We start from the raw sequence: 19,496 nt of genomic DNA, 5'->3' as shown, positions 1-19,496 counted from the left end.
GTCACTACACAGGATCCAATCCTGCCAAAAGGGGGTCCTGTGAGGGATCCTGCAGTTTTTCCCTTTATTTTCCCTATTGCTGGACAAGAGGCCAAGTTAATCTGCTTAATAAAGTACTGGGGGTGAGGTGAGGGAAATGAGAAAGAGCTGAATAGTTTAGGGTTGGAGGTTTACAGGGCCTTTGAGGTGAGAGCAGCCAAACTAAGCAGAGGACAGAAGTGGACAGAAGAAAATGGATTCTGAGAGCATTGCACCAAGTGTTTTTAGATTCATTTTTCTTTTCAACAGAATCAAGTAAAGAATGGATGATTCTACCAAGATGGCAGCCACTGTGAAGAAGGTGGCTGCAGAAGAGGTTAATGTTACTTTTGAAGACAAACAAAAGACACATTTGCACAGAATACAAGTAGAATCCCAGAACTGAAGGAAGAAATAGAAGTAAAAAAGAAACAACTTCGAAATCTGGAAGATGCTTGTGGGGACATCATGCTTGCAGGTGATGACTGCTTAATGATATCAAAATGATTTAAGATTGGCGATGTTTTCATTAGCCATTCTCAACAATGAGCACAAGAAGTGTTAGAAGAAGCGAAGAAAAATTTACAAGAAGAAATTGATGCCTTAGAATCCAGACTGCAGTCAATTCAGTGAGTATTAGATTTGGAAGTTCAGTCATATGCAAAATTTGGGAGCAACATAAATCTTGAAGCTGATGAAAGTTGAACATCTTATAAGACCTTAAAAATTTGTTTAATAAACTTGAATAATTCTTTTGTTATCATAAAATATTGACTATATTCCCTGAGTTGTACAATATATCCTTGTAGCTTATTTTACACATAATAGTTTAAACCTCTTAATCCCCTCCCCTCTTCCCTCTCCCCACTGGTAACCACTAGTTTGTCCTCTGTATTAAACTTGAATAATGTTTAAAATGACTTTTTTTTAAAAAAAAGAAGGATAAGTTATTCTATTGGCTTTATCTGTTTAGGTGCACTTCTTAAATGCAATTCCAGTCTGAGAGTGAACCCTGAGTGTCTCTGGCTTCAGAAGGGCTCCGCTGCAGGCTTGCTGTGGATGTACCAGGCTGTGTTAAGGACTTTAAGGATAAAGAAACTGAGGGTCAGAGGTGGTGGGAGCCTCACCCCTAGTCACACAGCTAAGAAATGTCAGAGCTTGGACACAAATCCAGCTAGGTCTGGCTTTCTAGCCTGAGGTCTTTCAGTCTTGCGGCTCAGATGGCTCTCCTTTGATCAGCCACCGAACCCTAGCCTCATTCCTGCCCCCTCACACTTCCTGCCTCCGCACTCCCCCACCCCTGCCGCTCCATCTGTCCTCTGTAGGGCCGGGTGTTGCCTCAGGGCCCGGCTGAGCCTGCACCCTATCCAGCTCCTGCCATATCAGCCTCTAGAGACATCTCTCCCTGCCCCCATCAGTAAGAAGGAGAGAAAGTTCTTTGCTTCCTGACACTCCCCAGACAGCCAGGCCCCAGGGCTTGCAGCCAAGTGGAACCCCTCCGGGTGCCCCCAGCCTGGGCTCCGGGTGCGCTCCCTGTCACAGCCCAGGAATGTGGGCATCCAAGCATCAGCAGCAGACACGCTGGCTGTCAGCCGAGCCAGGGCTCCTGATAACTGACAGGAGCTGAAAGAACCATTAGAGAGGAAGGCTGGCTCGAGGGGCATGTTTCAGGGTCGCCTGGGCTAGGCAGAACGGTGCAAGGCAGCCAGGACTGGCAGCCTCAGAGAAGCCACTGCCTACGGGGCCTCGGTTTCCCCATCTGTAGAACAGGGATGGTGTTTCTTGCCCTGCCTGCCTCACCAGGCAGCTGTGAGAAAATGAATATGGTTGTCTGTACTACCCGGTTGAATTGCCTACTCCAGCCCATCTCAGAGAACCACAGGGGAAAATGAGGCCCCAAGAGCACAGATTACACCTTGAGCTGTTAACAGGGCCGGGATCAGACTCCAGGTCCCTGTCTTCCCAACCAGGGCTCTTCTACCCCAGTTTCAGTCCTTTCTGTCCTGAACACACTCAGGCATGGGAGGCCAGGATGAGGCAGAACTAGTCCAAGGACCTGGGATGAGGCCAGGAGTGCTGGGCTCTAGGCTTAGGCTGTCACTGACTTGCTGTGGGAAACTGGGAGAGGATTTCTCCTCTCAAGGCCATGCTTTTTTTTTTTTTTTAAATAAATTTGTTTAGTTATTTAGTTATTTAGTTAGTTTTGGCTGCATTGGGTCTTCGTTGCTTTGCTCGGGCTTTCTCTAGTTTCGGTGAGCGGGGGCTACTCTTTGTTGCGGTCTGCGGGCTTCTCATTGCGGTGGCTTCTCTTGTTGCAGAGCACGGGCTCTAGGTGCGCGGGCTTCAGTAGTTGTGGCACGTGGGTTCAGTAGTTGTGGCTCGCGGGCTCAGTTGCTCCGCGGCATGTGGGATCTACCCGGAACAGGGCTCGAACCTATGCCCCCTGCACTGGCAGGTGGAATCTTAACCGCTGCGCCACCAGGGATGTCCCAAGGCCATTCTTTAGTGTAAAATGGGGTCAACGCCAAGAACAGTGCTTCTTAGACTTTCATGTGCTTGTGAATCACTGGGATCTTGCTAACAGGCCGATTCTGATTCAGCAGGTTGGGGGCGGGGCCTGAGAGACTGCGTTTCTAACAAGCTTCCAGAATCTGCTGATGCTGCTGGCCCTTGGACCACCTTTTAAGAACAAGAGGCTGGAGGAGCCCTAAGGGCTTCCGGCTCTGGCCCTCGGTAAGTGGCTGGAGCTTCAAGATGCCTCCTTCCCTTCACCCCAGCACCCCGACCCCGGGCTGTCCAGAGGTTCCTGAAACTCCTCCTGGGGAGCGCTTCCTCCCTTCTCTGGGACTCTCCTCTCCACCCGCTCCTGCTTCACCTTCAGGATCAAGAAGTCTCAATTTGCTCCTCCCTCCCGCTGGGACTTGCCTCAGGAAGACCCTCCTCCAGCCTTTCATAGGAGACAGAGCCCCGTCTCTGCTGAGGATGTGAGGAGCTCATTGCACAGCTTCCCAGCTCTATGGCAAAGGCCGGGAAGCATTATCAAGCAGGGCTCCTGGGAGCCTCGTGTCCCGGGGCCTGGCGCCTGCCCCTGGTGTGGGCCTACCTGGGCTTTCCTGCCCCCATGCCCGCCCAACAGCAGCAGCTGCTGGAGTGAGATTTATGTGATGCCATTGGGGTTGTGTTAAAAAAAAACAAAAAACAAAACAGAGGGTGTGTGTTCAGAAGGAAGGAAGAAACCCAACATTTATTAAGATCCTATTGTGTGGCAGGCATATTTGCAAACATCTCTTCCTCCCAACCCTTGGCCCTGAAAGGCACACTTGCCTGAAGGTCATGGTGAGGATGAAATAAGGTGAAGCCTGTGAAACTCCTGGGTGACTTGTCAGCAGTTTGAAGAGTGGATAGAGGCCAGCCTGGTTTCAGAGCACAAAGAAAGAGGAGGCTGGGGCAGGCGGAGGAGGGGTGTCCAGCCTCGGTGTGGCCTGCGGACCTCGGATGGAGGGGGACTTTTTTCTATGAACAATGGGAGCTGGTAAGAATTAGGCAAATTTGGGACCAGATCAGATTGGCTCTCCAGAAGTACAGTGTGGTCACTGAGTGGAGATGCGTGGTTGGGGCACGGCTAAATGTGTGGAGGTCAGAGGAGGTCCAAGGAGCCTCCAGTGAGGTCCCTTCTACCTCTGGGATCTTGAGCTGGACAGGCTATGTGGCAGTCCTTTTGGTCTACTCCCTAAATATTTCTATGGCACGTTTGTACCCACAGTCTGAGTTCCCCTGTCAAAATCCCCAGGAGGGGCAGTACAGGTCTCAGTCTCCCCTTGGGGAGATTAGGTGAAAGGAGTACCAAAGGCTTCCCCAAGACCACCGTGGGATGAGTCACTGCACAGGAATTGGAACCCAGGCTCCCATAAGCTGTGTTGCCGCCAGGAGTCTGGGGCTTGGGAGGGAGAGAGGCCGGAAGGCCGGGGCCCAGCCCGGGTCAGCCAGCGTCCATCACCAGGAGCATCACCAGGCTGGCCCGGCTCAAAATAGCTCTCCAGACGCAAGGAAATATTTTATCCTACTCTGTTTTCCCACCAAAAAAAATAAACATTCCCAGATCTCAATGGGGCCAGACTCCAAAGAGGGGGAAAGGGAACGAGAACAGGCCTGGCCGCCCACTGAGAAGTCGGGTTTCTCTCCTTTTAGCTCCTTTCTTAAGGGTCAAGACTTCGCTTCGTGACATGAGTGTAGAGACTCCCACAACTTTCCCAGCGGTGACTGGCTTTCTCTTGGTGTCAGACTGCCCTTTCCCAGGGGTCACTCACCCAAGACATGGTGACACTACTGGACGGCTGCAGAGACCATGCTAGGGGGATTTAAGTATATGACATGACTCTGCCTTCGATGGCTTACAAGCCACTGGGTGAATGGCGGGGCTTCCTCTCTCCTTGAGGAGTGCTTGGAACCTGGGCTAGAGAGCACTGATATTTACTGAGAGTCAACCATGGGCCTGGTACATAGCAGGAACTCCCACAAATGTCATGCCATTTGACCCTCACGACAAGCCTTTGAGGGGTATGTTGTCACTTCCCATTTTACAGATGAAGAAACTGAGGCTCAGAATGGGCATGACCAGTTCAAGGTTTCACGACCAGCAAATGGTAGACCTAGGACTGGATTGTACATTATGTGGCTCTAAGACCGTGCTTTGCATCATGCTGGCTCTGGTAGGGCCCACGGGGAGGCTGGTGGGTGGATTGCATGAGCTCCGGACTCACTCGTGCACAGAGCTCTCCCCTTCTTCCTCTGGCTGTGGGACCCCCAGGCCCTGGGACACCAAGACCTGATGAGGAAGACAGAAATGAGGCTGGTATGGTTATGGGTTGAATTGTGTCCCCAAAAAAGATCTGTTGAAGTCGTAACCCTCATACCTGCCAATGTGACCTTATTTGGTAATAAGGTCTTAACAGATGTAAACAAGTCAAGATGAGGTAGTTAGGGTAGGCCCTAGTCCAATATGACTAGTGTCCCTGTAAGAAGAGGGAAGACTGCCACATGGAGACAAAGGCAGAGGTTGGAGTTATGCTGCCATAAGCCAAGGAATGCCTGGGGCTACCAGAAGCTGTGAGAGGCAAGGAAGGCTCCTCCTCTGGAGGCTTTGGAGGGACCATGACTGCCAGCACCTAGATTTTATACTTCTAGTCTCTGGAACTGTGAGACAATACATTTCTCTTGTTTTAAGCCATCCAGTTTGAGGTCCTTTGTTACGGCGGCCCTGGTAGACTCTCCCATAGCTGAGGTCTGCCTGGTGTCTCCCTTGGCCTCCTCAGGAAGCAAGCAGACTGGAACTTGTGGGAGAGCAGAGCTCAAGTCTCAGCTCTACGAGGGGAAGAACTCCCAGCCAGAGTGAGTCTTCAGGAGAGGCTGCTTCCCAGGAGTGAGGGCCACATCGTAGGGTGTATATGTGAAGGAGTGGATGGACATTCTGGGCAGATATTTGTCTCTCTCTTATTGCTTTTTGGGAAGTCATAAATGTTTATATAGATATAAAAATAGAAAGATTTGTTGGCCTACTGATAACTTTTTTATGCATCTTGCAAATATGTTTCCTAGTTAGAGGCTTAGTCTTTTCATATTCTTTATGATATCTTTTAAAGAACAGAAGATCTTAGTTTTAATGTCAAATTTATCCGCATGCATCTTTAACTCATCTAAAATTGGTTTCTGTGTAGGGTGTGAGGTAGGGCACAAAAGGAAACAGTTTTGTTTTTAAAATATAGATAAGCAACTGCTCAGCATCCTTTATGGCTCTGGAGTACTGTCTCTGTCTCTTATCTTCCTCTGCAGCAGTATCTTACAGTCTTAATTGCTGGAGATTTAGGGTAAGTCTTAATGTCTGGTAGAGCAAAACTTCCCCAGCCACATCTTCTTCTTCTGAAATGTCTTTGTCATATTTTGGGGTACTGTTTAAAGGTCATTAAAAAAATTCTTAGCCCCACCCATTTGTATTAAAGCTCTCTTAAAATAATACTAGTATCACTATTAATCTGAATGATTTACTTTAAAATTTGTATAACAGAGAAATTTGTATAGTGAGAGTTTGGGATATATCCTTATAAAAATTTTTAAGTGTAGATACCAACATACATACAATGTATTTGTCTGCATTATGATGGAATCATGCTTCATATACTATTCTGCCATTTGACTTTTTCACTTAGAAATATGTCAAGTATATTTTCATATATACTTGAATATACTTTATATATCTCATAAATATAGAACGGACAACCAGCTGACTCCGGCAGAGGAAGGCCTGTGGCTACGTTTGCTGCAGCCACGATTCCCCAGCAGGGGACCTGAACCCAGCAGTCATCGTCAGAATGGTAGACAAAGAACAAAAAATAAAACGGCCCCATTTTAAAAAATGCCCACAGAGTACCCCATTTTCGTCTAGAAGTACTCTAATCTAGTCAATCAATTCTTTGAGGTACACTGATGTTTTCAACAGATCATTAAAAAAAATTCTACTTCACTAAACAAATTGCCCTCCAAGAAGATTAGAGCCATTTACAGTCTTACTAGCCCTGGGGCTCATCAACTGTGGGATCATAGTCACCAGCACAGGTGTTTTCAAAAAGAGAACTAGACAGATACAGTAAAAATAGAGCAAAGAACATAACAGACACTGTGGATCCACCACCCATCTTTGTCCCATATTTATTACATGAGTTTTTTATTACCTTTTCTTTGGAAATTAAAAAGAAATTAAGGACATTTCACACATATGTAAAAGTGGAATGAATGGTATAATGAACCCTGACCACCTTCAACAATTATCAATTCATGGTTCACTGTGCTCCATCTAGACTCCCAACCCCAAGTTAATCTGAAGCAGACGCCAAACCTCATATAATTTCACCTGTAGATACTTCAGCAAGTCTTTCCAAAAGATAAACAGTTTTCACACCTTAAAAATTAATGATTTTCTAATATAATCAAATATCTCATGTATCAAACTTTACTGGTTGTCTTTTTACATATGTATTATACTTATGTACATATATATATAATATAATATATAATATGTATATTCAATATGTATATTCATGTATATGTATATTCTCTCTAAATATATATATTTGCTTGAATAAGGATCCAAAATAAGATCCAGACATTGCCTTTGATTCTGTCTCTTATACTTTTCTTTTTAATTTTGAAACAATCAGGAACAGAAAAGTGGCAAGTATGTTACAAAGAACTTTCCTTCCCGTGAACATTTGGAGAGTGAGTTGTGGACCTGGTTTCCCATCACCCCCCCGAGTCTGTAATGTTTTCTACAAACAAGGACCATCTCCTCTGTAGCTACAGTACAACCGTCAACACCAGGAGGCTAACGGAGTCATTGCTACCGTTTACTCCTCAGACCTCATTCAAGTGACCAGTTGCCCCAATAGTGTCTTTTATAGCCGAGGACCCAGCTCAGACACACGCGCTATAGTTAGCTGTCATGTCTCTTTAGTCTCCTTCAGTCTGGAAAAGTTCCTCAACTTTTGACTTTTAAGACCTTGACATTTTGGGAGTGATTTTCTAGATCTCCCTCAGTAGGACTTTGTCTGACGTTTCCTTGCGATTATTCATCGTTAGCAGGAATAGCACGGAAGTGACACTGTGGTTTTCTCATGGCGTCTTCAGATGGCGTGTGATTTTGACTGGCCCCTTTATTGATGAGGATTAAGGCGATGTCTGCCAGTCTTCTCCAAGGTGAAGTTATTCCTTTCTCCTTTGTGATTTTATAGAGAGATACTTTGAAACTGTGCAAATGTCTCATTCCTCATCAAACTTTCAATTTATTTGTTTGTTTATATCAGTATGGACTTATGGTTTTCTGTTTTATTCAATGGGCTATAATTCTTACTATCAGTATTTAGTTTCGTGCTCAAATTATCCCTAACGTGACCAGTCCCTTCAAGCCGGGTTGTGTATCCTTTTGAAAAGTCCCCGTCATTCTTGAATACTTCCGTACTTTCTGGCACAACAAGATCTTCCAGGCACATCTTGTACTTTTCCTGTCCCTATCCTGTAATCAGACATTTTCTAAGGAAATGCAAAACGGTGACATTCTATTATTCTTTCTTTGTTTATTAGCTAGAATTCCTTTATTCTAAACAAAACTAGAAACTTCCTTTTCATCAGATACAGGAGTTCATTTCTTTGAGGTAGAGTTTAAATAGCAAGTCAGGATAAATGAGTCTTTCCCTTGTCAGCTTTCATAATAATGAGTTCGTTTTCTAGCATCCTCCAAAGGTGATCAATAAGTCTTTTTTTCTTCCAGTTTTATTGACATACAGTTCTTCTAAGGTTTTAGTCATATAGCATAATGTTTTTGTTTTTGTTTTTTTTGGTACGCGGGCCTCTCACTATTGTGGCCGCTCCGGTTGCGGAGCACAGGCTCCGGACGCGCAGGCTCAGCGGCCATGGCTCACGGGCACAGCCGCTCCGCGGCATGTGGGATCTTCCCGGACCGGGGCACGAACACGCATCCCTTGCATCGGGAGGCGGACTCTCAGCCACTGCGCCACCAGGGAAGCCCTATAGCATAATGTTTTGATTTCCATATAGCATGAAGTGATTATCACCGTAAGTTTAGTGAATAGTCGTCATCTCATATAGAAACCTAATTAAAGAAATAGAAAAAAATTTTTTTTCTTGTGATGAAAACTCTTAAGATTTACTCTAGGGAATTCCCTGTTGGTCCAGTGGTTAGAACTTGGCACTTTCACTGCCGGGGCCTGGGTTTGATCCCTGGTTGGGAAACTAAGATACCACAAGCCTCGGGGTGAGGCCAAAAAAAAAGATTTACTGTGACAACTTTCATATATAACATAGAGCAGTGTTAATTTTATTTATTGTGTTGTACATTACATCCCTGGTATTATTTATCCTGTAACTGGAAGTTTGTACATTTTGACTGCCTTCATCCAACTCCTTCGCCCCCTATCCCCCACTTTTGGTTACCACAAATTTGATCTCTTTTTCTATGAGTTTGTTTGTTTGGTTTTGAAGTATAACTGACCTACAACACTACGTTAGTTCCCGTTACACAACCTAGTGATTCAATATTTCTATACATTTCAAACTGATCACCACGATAAGTCTAGTTATGATAAGTACAAGTATTATTATGAACTTATTGATCTTTATGTATTTCAATAGATGTGTCATTATTATGAGGTTCAGATGACCCCATATTTAGTCAGTGGGAGCCTGTCTTGGACCTTTATTTTTCTGTATGCATCTAATCATGAGGAAACAGGAGAAAATACAAGCAAATTGAGTTCTTTCCCAATGAAAAAGTTTACTGGGAATTGTGATTGGGATTGCATTGAATCTACAGGTCAATTTGGAGAGAACTGACATCTTCAAGATAGCGAGGCTTTTTATTTATGAATGTGGTGTACATCTCTGTTTATTTAAGTCTCTTCTAATGTCTTTCAATGAAGTTTTATTAAGTCTTGCGCAACTTTTGTTAGATTTATTCCAAGATATTGCATATTTTCATTGTGAGTACAAGTCATATCCTTTTTAAATTGTATTTTCTAACTGAGAAAATGAAAAAATGGTAGTATATAAAAATGTAATTTACTTTTGTATATTGATTTTACATCAGACAAATTGCTAAACTCTCTTATTAAGTAATAATTTGACTCTAGATTATTTTGCTTTTCTAGGTAGAAAATCATATTAAATCATAACACAGTTTTGTTTCTTCCTTTTTGATCCGTATAATTTTGTCTTTTGTCTTATTGTGTTTTCTGGAACTTTTAGTGTAATGTTGAATAGAAACGGCAATAAGTACTCTTTTTTATCTTATTCCTGTTTTTAAAAGAAATACTTCTAATGTTTCAGAATTTAGTAAAATGTTTTCTGTAGGTTTCTTGGGTAGATATCAGGTTTAGAAAGTTTATGTTACTAACTGCTAGGAGTTTTACTTTAACCGTGAATGGATGTTGACTTTTATAAATGTTTTCTATATATTTAATTTATTGATATAATTCTAATTTTTCCTTTAATCTGTTAATAAAAGCAATTCATTTATAGATTTTTCTAGTGTTGAACACTGTGGTCAGAGAACACGGCTTATGTGATTCTTTGGAACTTATTGATAGTTGTTTTATAGCCCAGTCTATTATCAGTAGGCAAAGGTGGTCTATATGTGCTTTAAAATTGGGTTTATTGTCCAGTCATTGAATGCAGGATTATAAGTGCAAGCATTAGGTCACTAAAGTCTTACTGATGATTTTTTTTTACATGATCTAACAAATCCTGATAGATCTCCCAATATACATGTCTTTTTTGAAGCCATGTTTTTATGTGTGTATGAATTAAAGAGTTTTATATCTTCCTGGTTAATTGAAACTTCAATCATTTTGTGATGGCCCACTTTATCTCTTGTAATGTTTCTGTCTTGAAGTCTGTTTACTCAGATACTAATGTGGCTACACCAGATATCTTTTAGTTAATATTTGTCTCTTCCATCCTTTGAATTTTCTGTGTTCTTACAGCTATTTTTTTTAACTTACTTTAACAATCTTCATCTTGCTATTGTGATGACTGATGTAGTCGACTTATTTCTACCGTATAGCACATAGTAGGTGCTCAGGAAACCAGCCATTGTCAACCTCAGGTCTCTCGAGGCCTGCTGGGGGTAGGGGACTGGGAAGGGAAATGAGGTCTCTTCTCACTATTACCCCTCAGTCTGGGGGGCCTACAGGACATGGTTTTTCCTGAGAAAAGCATGGCGTTTCCAGAAAGACTTGGCTGAGAAAACCCCACTAGTCTGGGGCCACATAACTGTTTCCTAGAAACTAGATGTGAGTGAAACTCGGCTGGTGCCCGAGTCACAGCATACGTTTCCTGTTTTTCATCCACGAGCTAATAAAGTTATTTCCTTCACATGCTGCTGAGCAGGAAGGCCCCACTGCCTCAAGGCTGGAGGCCGGCCCTTATCCACCACGCTCCAGGCGGAGGGAGGAAGTGGCCTGGGCTCCCCTGGGGGAGGGGCTTCCTCCCAGGCAGGGTTGTCAACTCTTCTCCCCACGCTAGCTCGACCCCTCATCTGCAAGGGGGCATCAGAGCCCGCTCTACCCCAACAGTCCCCAAGGCTCTGCCCCTGGCCTGGAGCCCTCTGTGGGTCTCCTGACCACGTCCTCTTTGAAGGCCCCCTGATACCTGAACAGCACCTCAAATTCCATGTGTCCCACGCAGATCTCTTGCCTTGCCCGTGTTCTTCCTCGTGTTCCCCAGCTCTATGGTGCTGTCACCATCCACTGGCTGCTTAATCTTAATTGAGGGCATCACTGGGCCCCCTGCCCAATCCCTGTAGCCTGTCAGCCAGACGATTTGGTCTAGGCTTCCTGGCCCCAGCCCAGGCTCCACGCACAGCAGTGTTGGGAGGGCTCTGGGAGTTCCCCAGGGTGGGGATGGGTTGGCTTCCTCTCTGTGCTCCAGAGTCCGACACAGTGTGGCTGGGGAGACTGCTCAGGAAAGTTTGTTGAACAAACTAGTGAATGAATGAATGAATGGATGAATGGGCCCTCTGGAGTCTTCTCCAGGATCACACCCTGCCATCCCACCTCTTCTAATCATCCTCCCTCGTTGTGGTTTCACCTCAGCCTCCTGCCCTTCCTCCGAACCTGCTCCAGGCCTCCACTTTCTCCCCTACATGGGGAACCCAGCTGCAGACACTGTTCTGGTCGCTCCTCTGGGGCAGGGCCCTGGCTCTGGTTCTGGGGGTGGTGTGGTCCCGCACAGGCAGTGTTGGCTGCAGGCGCCAGGGATATTGCACTGGGTCATTCATCCTTCATTCACTCAAACGTTTATGGAGTCCAGAGTACATGCCATACACTCAGGAAATGGCATGGCAAGGACGGACCAAGTCCCTCGCCTTGAGATTCATTCACCAGAGGGAGCAGTTAAGGACCCAGCAGCACCCAGTCACCAGTGGTGTCTGTCCAGGTGAGCTGGGGCCTCTGCAGGTGTGCTTGGTTAGCACAGCCACACAGGAGGGCTGTGGGAAATTTGTGCAAGTAAAAGCCTGGACAGCAGGCCGAGCTGCACGGCTGAGTCCATCTCCCAGAATGAAGTGTGGCAGAAGGATGGAGGGCAGTGGCCCTCGGGGCCCATGGTCCACTGCAGGTGACCCAAACAGATGGGGAGTGAGAAGGTCAGGGTTTGGGAGTCAGGCAGCCCTGACACACTGAGGAAGCTGCTCTCTGAGCCCCAGTTTCCTTTTCTGTAGAATAGACGTTAATAATCCTCACCTCACTAGAGGATGAAATAAATGCGCATCAGGGAAGGTCCCCTGGCACATAGGAGCAGCCAAGCTGGGGCCGGGTGGGGGGCGCCCATAACCAGTCCTGGAACAGAGGACCGGAACCAGAGCTGCTCAAAGCCCCCTGCTGTCTTCTGCTCAGGGGGTCTCAAAGCTAAGACAGAGGATGCGGGTTAGGGTGAGGGGCAGAGGAGGGCGGAAAGATTCAGTTTAGAGTTGGGCAATGTACACGCATGAGTACAATGCTCGCAAGCCTCCAATGAAGTAGGTCTCACCCTGAGGAAATTGAGGCTCGGAGTGGAAATGACCTGCCACAGGTGAGGGGCAGAGCTGGGCTCAAATCTAGGTTTGCAGGCCCCTGTGCTCAGGCTCCTTGTCTTGCACTGAGGTTGGGGACCTCACCCCAGGCCTCATCTCCTTTCTCGGAGTCCTGGTCCTGGGGCCAACTGAGTGGTCCTCCCTGGCCTGGCTGTGTACTGCTGCATTTTTGAACATCTTATTTACCCTGATGGGTTCATCTTTTGTTCCCAGCCCAGCCTGGAGGCCTGCAGATGCATGGTAGTCCCCATCCTGCCCCTGGCTGGGCTGCTCTGTGTCCTGGATTGGCCTCTGTGCTGAGCTCTTGGAGGGTTGGACCTCATCCCTGTGTCACCAGCACCCAACCAGGGCTCCGGCACGGAGTGGAAAACCAGGAAAAGATTTGCTGAAGAGGGAAGAGGTAGAGCGCAGCCTGGGTTACCAGAGTGTCCTGAGTGGGTGAAATTTCCCCACCCTGCAGAAGGGAAAGGACCCCAAGTGTGGTGCCCCATGGACCCAGGTACAAACCCCACCTTGGCCATTTTTTTTTCAAATTGCAGTAAAATATACATAATATAGAATTTACCATTTTAACCCTTTTTAGCCACAGCGCTGTGCAACCATCACCACCCTCCCTCTCCAGGACTTTTCAATCATCCCAAACTCTTGGCTGTTTTTTTCTTTTTCTTGGCCATATGCCCCCAGGAGCATAAATGCTCTGCCTCTGAGCTTCAGCTGCTCATTCACACACCAGGAAGCACGCTGTGTCTCACTGCCTGCTGTGAGAGTAAAGGAGGTGGGTGTGGGTCACGCTTCCTGGGTCAAGTGGGGTGCACCCAGGAGTGGCTGGTAGTGTTCCCACATTGGCACAGGCCAGCCCCTCAAGGACACTTCCTAAAGGGCTAGGTTGCATGTAATGATTACGATAATTATGGTACAACCGTGGCAATGAGGCATGAAGGAGAGGACGCCAGCCAACAGGGAGCTGGGAAACTGGACGCTGAAAATCCTCTACCGTTGACTAGCTGTGGCCTTGGCCACGTCCCTGCCCCTCCTGGACTCCGCTTCCTGCTTGTACAAAAGGAGTGCACAGCAGGGCACTTTCTCTCGTGGTACCGAAAGCCCCTTCTTCTCTGTTATCAACCTCTGGCCTCCCCTCATCTGGACCAGGAGGCTGGGTGAGTGGTTCCCTAGGTGTGCGGAGGGGAAAGCCAGTGCTTCCCAAGGTCCTCTGCTCCCTGAGCATCTTGTGTGCTTGTCCACCAGGCCACAGGCCCCTCGAGGACAGAGGTCCTAGCTTTCTCTCATCCATTCATCCATTCACTCCTGTGCTTAATGAACCTTTGTCTGTGCCAGGCCCTGTGCTGGGCTGGCTGTGTGAAACCGGGTCCTGCTTCCGCAGGCTCCCAGTCTGGTGGGAGGTCAGAGCCAGGCCCAGACAGGGTGGTATAGTGCTGGGCCTGCAGGGACAGGATGGTATTCCTGGGGCCCTGTGCCCGGCAGAGGGTAGGGCGGGAGTGGCCTGCGGTATAGACATGCTGGGACAAGTGCCACCTCCTACAAGTTCTGTCTCCTCATCTGCAAAGCAGCCGCCCCAGAAGGTTTTTGTGGTGAGCCAAGGAGGAGAGTGCACCTGGAAAGAAGAGCACAGCTGCTCAGCGAACAGGGTCTTGTGTAAACAGAGACCATGGTGGGGCGGCCCTGCTGGGAAATGCTGCTCCTATGTCCGTCTCTCCGTCCCTCAGCCAAACCCTCCCAGCACCTGTTGGAACAGTGTGTGGCAGACATCACACAAAATGGGCTGTCGCTTCTGTGTGGTACTTCTTGAGAACCTATAGAGATGCTTATCTCCACGGAGCTGGGGTTCTCAGAAGGGACCTGCTGTTGGTGAGCATAAGCCTTCGGTCCAGCACACAGAAGCACAAGCCCCAGGCCCCTCCCTCTAGGTCCTCGGTCTTGCGGGGAGAAACCAGGTGTGAAACCACAAGCGACCTGCTCCTCTCAGGGTGGACAGTGGGACCCCAGGCCCATGTCCCCAGTGGGGGTGGGGCGGTGCTGAGCAGAGAGATGGACTCAACTCGTGGACAGAGGATAGGATTGAAACTAAGATAAAGGACTGTTTTGGTCAGTTCTGATGTTTCTTCTCATAATAGCACCACCACACACACACACACACACACACACACACACACACACACACACACGATTTAGTTATTATATCTACAATCCCCATTTTACAGATGTGAAAGCTGAGGCTTAGAAAAGTTATCCACTCGTGAAAGATCACACTGCTGGTAGGTGGTGAGGCCGGGATTTGAATGCCACACCACGCCCTGTTGCCTCGCACAGTCTTTCTCTCTCCCCTTCTGGGGGTCTGCCCTCCCCTCCTCCCCTTTCGCCATCCCCTGCTCTGACCTCCTCCAGGTTTCACCTTAAAATCACAAGGCCCGGAAGGCTCCATCTCCTTTCCTGTCACAGGCCTCCCAATAAGGACTTCCTGGGGGCAGTCGTCCAGAAAGCGGTAATTTTGTAATTCCCACTTCTCCCACAGCCAAGGTCTGGCTCACAGACCCAGGTACACAGGCTCCACCCTGGGGTGTGGGCCGGAAAAAAGCCTCTTTGTTCCATTGTCTGCCTCCACTGGCCCTGCCTGAGCAGCCTGGGTTTGGGGAGGGCTCTGGCAGCTATGCCAACCAAACGTGGGTTTGTTGATAAGGCAGCAGGGGCCCACGGATCCACAGATTTAGTACACATCCCACCTGCCTCTCAGCATCACCTGGGAGCTTATAAAAAATCTCCAGCCTGCGGTTGAGAGTCCACCTGCCCATGCAGGGGACAGGGGTTCGTGCCCCGGTCCGGGAAGATTCCACGTGCCGCAGAGCGGCTGGGCCCGTGAGCCATGGCCGCTGAGCCTGTGCGTCCGGAGCCTGTGCTCCGCAACGGGAGAGGCCACAACGGTGAGAGGCCCGTGTACCACACACACACACACACAAAAGATCCCCAGCCAGGACCCTACCCCAGACCAGTTATACCAGAAACTCCAGGTGTGGCCTAGGCATTGGCATTTTATGAAAACTCCTTATGGGAGTCCATGTGCAGCCGGGTCTGTCTCTGTGGGCTGTAATGTGGTCCTCATGGTCAGGCAGGGGGGCTTAGCCTGAACAGTAATTTGCATTGAGCTTCAAACCTCTCCTCCAACAAGTTTATATTATTATTATCTCATGTCATGGGTTGAATTTTGTCCCCCTCCACCGCCCCCCACCTGCAAATTCATATGAAGTCTTAACCTCCAGGCTCTCAGAATATAACCTTATTTGGAGATACAGCCTTTACAGAGGTAGACAAGGTAAAATGAGGTCATTAGGGTGGGCCCTGATCCAGTATGACTGGTGTCCTTATATAAAGGGGAAATTTGGAAATAGAGCTGCATAGGAAAAACGCCATGTGAGGGTGAAGGCAGAGATCAGGGTGATGCTTCTACAAGCCAAGGGATGCCAAGGATGCCAGCAAACCACCAGAAGCTGGGGGAGAGGCAAGGAGCAGATTCTCTCTCACAGCCCTCAGAAGGATCCAGTCCTGCCGCCACCTTGATCTTGGACTTCTGGTCTCCAGAACTGTGAGAGAATACACATGTGTTGTTTAGGCCACTCAGTTTCTGGTATTTTGGTACAGCAGCCCCAGCAAACTAACCCATCTCTTTTTTACAGATGAGCAAAACCAAGATTACGAAGTGACTTTCCGGAGGTTACCTGGGTGCGGTGGACCTTGCTGACTGGTACTTGTTTCTCTGCACCCCTTAAATGCTGATCCCCAATACACTCCAGTCCTGAGCCCTCAGCCCTTCAGGAGTTCATCCATTCATGCATTTTTGAGGCACACAATGTTCTAAGCACAGGGTCCCAGCAGAGAGACGAACAAATATACAAACAAACAGAGACAACCCCCTCTCTACCTCCACCCACCATGGGGAACAGACAGTAAACAAGGTAAGTGAAATATAAGTTGATAGTATGCTGCATGGTCTAAGGGCCATGGGGAAAAATGAGGCAGGGAAGGGGCATAGGAGGTGTGGAGGGGGGCGGTTTGAACGGGTCCTTGGGGAAGGCTCACCGGGAAGGTGACCCTCCTGGCACCATTGTACCCACCCAGGCTGCAGCCCCCTCCAGAGAGATGCCTCCCAGATCCTTCCCAGTTCATGCTCCCTACTGGGCATCTCCCCTGCGACTCGAGCTGCCCGACCCAAGCTCAGCTTCCCTACCTTGTGCACTGCCGCAAGCACATCCCAGCAAAGGGCACCAACATCCACACGCAGCTGCTCAAATCAGAAACCTCGAAGCCAGCTACGTCTCCCCACCCTCTTGCCCCCTCACCCCATCTGACCCTGGGAGCTGGAGGTGCTCCCTCCGCAGGTGCTGACGTCACTGGCTCAGCTCCCCTTCAGCTTGGGCAGAACACCCCAGCTTGGGGAGGAGGGAAGCTGCTGCTAATGTGGACTCAGCGCCAGTCTAATCACCTGTGCAGACACTGTCCACCGCCATTGGTGGCTTCAACCTCAGAGCCCACCGTTGGGCCCTGAGCTCTGTAAATCTGCCTCCTCTTCTGTGCCCACCAAATGCTGCATCCCTCTTGGTGGGGGGCGGGGTGGGGGCTTCCATGACTTGTCCAGTGAGAGCTAGCGGGAGTCTGAGGACGGACTCCCAAGACCAACATCCTGCAGCGATCAGGGAACCAAGTCCCTTCCCGTTCTGGGCCTCGGTCTCCCCATCTGTATAACGGGCACAAATCTCTGCAGAGTTTACCTCTCCGGTAATCTTGGCTGAACCAATGGATGTGAATAGCTTTGCTCTGAACAGTGTGTACCCGTGGATAGGTCAGGGTGAGAAGAGGATGAGGTGGGAAGCTGTATGTACCAATGTGGACAAGCCAGAAGGTAGCATCTGTGGCCCTGGCAGGAGCAGAGTGATCTGGGCTAACCCAGTCCTTACACGATGCTCTCCCACCCTCAGTTTCCTCTCCAGGCCTCTCTCCTCCTACTGCCATCTGCAGGAAAGGTGTGGCAAATACACCCCCTGCCTCGGGGACACACTGTGCGGCGGGCAGGTCTCTTCCCACACGTGAATAATGAGGTGGGGTAGGATCAACTGATATCTTGGATCCTAGAATTTCCATGGACTTGGCAGGGATGCTGAAGGCTTGGTGGGACGTAAAAGGGACACGTTCCTCAAACTGCAACATTGGACCAAGCCTCCCTTTCTGAGGTCCAAGCCAGAGCAACAGAGGTCCTGGGAGATGGGAGGGAAGGGCAGACTGGCCAGATTCCACGTTTGGGACCCATACAGGGCTTGAAGCGGGCTGGATGCCCAGAAGACAGAAGCTATGTATCTGAGGTTGGGAGGTGGTCAGTGAACTTTGGATCTTACGTGATTCTCTCACCATGTGCCTCTGCTGAATGGAGCTGCCCACCTAGTCCCCTATTCAGGTTGAATGGCAGGCACCCTTTGCTCTGCTGTGTTCGTGCCTATGTGTGTGCATGTGTGTAGGAGAGTGGGAAAAGAAGGAGAAAAGCCGCATCCTCGGTGGGTCCACCTGGCACCACCCATAGCAGCCTTTGACAGGGCAAGATGAAGGAGAAAAAGCTGTTACAGCCCAACTGTCTCTTGGTTTCCCCACTTCCACATGAAGGAAGGGTGACTGAAGGGCTCTCCCTGGGTGTGCCTGTCCCTCACGTGGTGAGCCAGCGAGATCAGTGAGTTCATCACTTCTGGGGTGGGGAGTCTTCCTTTGCTCTTCTGTGCCCCTGGGGTGGGGTGGGCTCCAACAGCCTCTCAGTTCTGAGGGGTGACTAAATCCCTATCCTGCCGTGTGACCTTGTGCGAGCCACTTGACTTCTCTGAGCTGGCTTCCTCATCTAGCTCACGAGGCTAACAGTACAAACTCACAAGGTTGTTGAGAGGATCAAATGATACATAACCAGTACTTAGACTCTTATTGTTAGCTCTGGGTTTCCAGCCTGGCCGGCACCTGGCACCATCGTTGGCCCTCTTCACTCCTACATGGAAAGCCAGCAACCTCAGATCATCCCTGGGCTCTATAACCATGCTCTCTACCTTCGTAGCCACTAGCCACCCGCAGCTATTCAGCATTTGAAATGATATTTTGCCTGAATCAAGATGTGCTGTATTTTATTATTATTATTATTTTACATTAAATTTCAAAGACAATATGAAAATGCAAATATATCATTAATGATTTTTACTTTTAATTAATTAATATTAACTACGTGCTGAAATGACTAATAGTTTGGATATATTAGGTTAAACAAAATATATTATTATTAAAATTAAGTTCACTTGTTTCTTTTTACTTTCACAATGTGGCTACTAGAGAAATTTAATTACATATGTAGCTCGCATTACATTTTATTGAGTGACGCTGCTCTACAACTTGGAAAGGCCATTTCCAGGGCATCTTCCTGGAGGCTCCCAGGAAAAGCAGCTTTTAGAATTCCCACTGAATTCCACTCAACCTCAGCCACTGAAGAATGTCTGCTTCCCAGGCAGTCCTGGGTTCCAGAACCCACTCAGGGTGGCCTCACTCACTTCTCCCCAATTCCCCACGCGTCATGCAGCCTCCCAGGCAGCTTCAAGCCTGCCAATGAACCAAATGTGGCCACAAAGCCCGCAGCCCCTTCCTCCAAACCCCAGCTGTCTAGCTGCCTAGAACCTCGACGCTGTGTGGGAATTTGCCCCGCATCACTTTCTCCCTCCCAGCAGCCCCCAGGGATGTGGCTTCCTTGCCCCAGGCCCTGAGTCAGCTCCAAGGAATCCCCTCTCCCTTCCAGAGGATGAGGGTGAGAGGCAGGCTG

The 19,496-nt window shown here is 48.4% G+C and overlaps 1 pseudogene; it reads left to right on the top strand.

Annotated features, from left to right (window-relative positions):
• The first annotated feature begins 239 nt into the window (after nt 1–239).
• LOC116758538 lies at nt 240–809 on the top strand (annotated as a pseudogene).
• Nucleotides 810–19,496: the final 18,687 nt, after the last annotated feature.

This window comes from Phocoena sinus, chromosome 8 (assembly GCF_008692025.1).
Source record: "Phocoena sinus isolate mPhoSin1 chromosome 8, mPhoSin1.pri, whole genome shotgun sequence".
Lineage (NCBI taxonomy): Eukaryota > Metazoa > Chordata > Mammalia > Artiodactyla > Phocoenidae > Phocoena > Phocoena sinus.
Note: the sequence above shows the minus strand (reverse complement) of the source record. Positions and strands in the feature narration are given on the sequence as shown.